This window comes from Lolium rigidum, chromosome 1 (assembly GCF_022539505.1).
Source record: "Lolium rigidum isolate FL_2022 chromosome 1, APGP_CSIRO_Lrig_0.1, whole genome shotgun sequence".
Taxonomy (NCBI): Eukaryota; Viridiplantae; Streptophyta; class Magnoliopsida; order Poales; family Poaceae; genus Lolium; species Lolium rigidum.
The window spans coordinates 57,910,524-57,913,896 of record NC_061508.1 but is presented as its reverse complement, the minus strand read 5'-3'; positions in this window follow the sequence as shown (position 1 = coordinate 57,913,896).

Genomic DNA, 3,373 nt, shown 5'->3' with positions numbered 1-3,373 from the left:
TTTTCTATGTTGTCCCGGTATGTATGTCCTAAGTTGAGATCTATCAAAAACGAGAAATCAAATGCGATCTATCTCCTTGGACCTTTGTACAGGCGACATAGAGGTTCCCCTTTGTGACACTTGGTTGAAACATATGTTATGCAATGATAATCCATGTAAATCCAAGCTAATTAGGACAAGGTGCGAGCACTATTGGTATTCTATGCATGAGGCTTGCAACTTATAGGATGTCTTATGCATAACACATATGAATTATTACTACCGTTGACAAAATTGTTTCTATGTTTTCAAAATGAAAAGCTCTAGCATAAAAATAGTAATCCATGCTTCCCTCTGCGAAGGGCCATTCTTCTACTTTATGTTGAGTTAGTTTACCTACTTCTTTCTATCTTAGAAGCAAACACTTGTGTCAACTATGTGCATTGATTCCTACATACTTGCTTATTTGCATTCATCATATTACTTTGTGTTGACAATTATCCATGAGATATATCTATGAGATAAACATGTTGAAGTTGAAAGCAACTGCTGAAACTTATATCTTCATGTGTGTTGCTTCAAAACTTTCTACTAAGAATTTATTGCTTTATGAGTTAACTCATGTGCAAGTCTTATAGATGCTTGTCTTGAAAGTACTATTCATGAAAAGTCTTTGCTATATGATTCAGTTGTTTAAGTCATTGTCTTTACCATTGCTTCGAATCACATCATTCATCTCATATGCTTTACAATAGTATTGATCAAGATTATGATAGCATGTCACTTCAGAAATTATCCTTGTTATCGTTTACCTACTCGAGGGCGAGTAGGAACTAAGCTTGGGGATGCTTGATATGTCTCAAACGTATCTATAATTTCTTATGTTCCATGCTACTTTTATGACAATACTCACATGTTTTATACACACTTTACATCATTTATATGCATTTTCCGGCACTAACCTATTGACAAGATGCCGAAGCGCCAGTTCTTGTTTTCTGCTGTTTTTGGTTTCAGAAATCCTACAAAGGAAATATTCTCGGAATTGGACGAAATCAACGCCCGTGGTCTTATTTTTCCACGGAGCTTCCAGAAGACCGAAGAGCATACGAAGTGGGGCCACGAGGTGGCCAGACCATAAGGCGGCGCGGCCAGGGAGGGGCCCGCGCCGCCCTATGGTGTGGGCCCCTCGTCAGCCCTCCGACTCTGCCCTTCCGCCTACTTAAACTCTCCGTCGCGAAAACCCTATTACCGAGAGCCACGATACGGAAAAAGTTCCAGAGACGCCACCGCCGCCAATCCCATCTCGGGGGATTCAGGAGATCGCCTCCGGCACCCTGCCGGAGAGGGGAATCATCTCCCGGAGGACTCTACATCACCATGATCGCCTCCGGACTGATGTGTGAGTAGTTCATCCTTGGACTATGGGTCCATAGCAGTAGCTAGATGGTTGTCTTCTCCTCTTGTGCTATCATGTTAGATCTTGTGAGCTGCCTATCATGATCAAGATCGTCTATTTGTAATGCTACATGTTGTGTTTGTTGGGATCCGATGAATATGGAATACAATGTCAAGTTGATTATTGATCTATCATATATGTGTTGTTTATGTTCTTGCATGCTCTCTGTTGCTAGTAGAGGCTCTGGCCAAGTTGATACTTGTGACTCCAAGAGGGGGTATTTATGCTCGATAGTGGGTTCATGCCTCCATTGAATGCGGGACGAGTGACGAAAGTTCTAAGGTTGTGGATGTGCTGTTGCCACTAGGGATAAAACATCAATGCTTTGTCTAAGGATATTTGTGTTGATTACATTATGCACCATACTTAATGCAATTGTCCGTTGTTTGCAACTTAATACTCGGAAGGGGTGCGGATGCTAACCCGAAGGTGGACTTTTTAGGCATAGATGCATGCTGGATAGCGGTCTATGTACTTTGTCGTAATGCCCTGATTAAATCTCATATTAGTCATCATGATATGTATGTGCATTGTTATGCCCTTGATGTCTACGGGAGCTTCTATTCTTGCAGACAGTGTTGGGCCTCCAAGAGCAGAGGTTTGTAGAACAGCAGCAAGTTTCCCTTAAGTGAATCACCCAAGGTTTATCGAACTCAGGGAGGAAGAGGTCAAAGATATCCCTCTCATGCAACCCTGCAACCACAAAGCAAGAAGTCTCTTGTGTCCCCAACACACCTAATAGGTGCACTAGTTCGGCGAAGAGATAGTGAAATACAGGTGGTATAAATAAGTATGAGCAGTGGCAACGGCACCAGAAAAGTGCTTTGCCCAGGACAGTAAACAAGCAGTAGTAACGCAGCAGTAGTAACGCAGCAGTAGTAACGCAGTAAAACAGTAAACAAGCAGCGATAGCAGTATTTAGGAACAAGGCCTAGGGATCATACTTTCACTAGTGGACACTCAACATTGATCACATAACAGAATAGATAAATGCATACTCTACACTCTCTTGTTGGATGATGAACACATTGCGTAGGATTACATGAACCCTCAATGCCGGAGTTAACAAGCTCCACAATTCAATGTTCATATTTAAATAACCTTAGAGTGCATGAAAGATCAACACGACTAAACCAAGTACTAACACAGCATGCACACTGTCACCTTCACACTATGTAGGAGGAATAGATCACATCAATACCATCATAGCGATAGTTAACTTCATAATCTACAAGAGATCATAATCATAGCCTACGCCAAGTACTAACACGGATGCACACACTGTCACCATTACACCGTGCAGGAGGAATAAAACTACTTTAATAACATCACTAGAGTAGCACATAGATAAATTGTGATACAAAACACATTGCAATCATAAAGGGATATAAATAAGCACTTCACTATGCCATTCATAACGGTGAATAAGTATTCTGTGAAATATAGCCTAAGAGACCCACACGGTGCACACACTTGTCACCTTTACACACGTGGGACAAGGAGTCTCCGGAGATCACATAAGTAAAACCCACTTGACTAGCATAATGACATCTAGATTACAAGCATCATCATATGAATCTCAATCATGTAAGGCAGCTCATGAGATTATTGTATTGAAGCACATAGGAGAGAGATTAACCACATAGCTACCGGTACAGCCCCGAGCCTCGATGGAGAACTACTCCCTCCTCATAGGAGACAGCAGCGTTGATGAAGATGGCGGTGGTGTCGATGGAGAAGCCTTCCGGGGGCACTTCCCCGTCCCGGCGGCGTGCCGGAACAGAGACTCCTGTCCCCCAGATCTTGGCTTCGCGATGGCGGCGGCTCTGGAAGGTTTTCCGTATCGTGGCTTTTTCAGTATCGAGGTTTTAGGTCTGGGACCTTTATATAGGCGAAGAGGCGGCGTCAGAAGGTCGAAGGGGCGACGACACCATA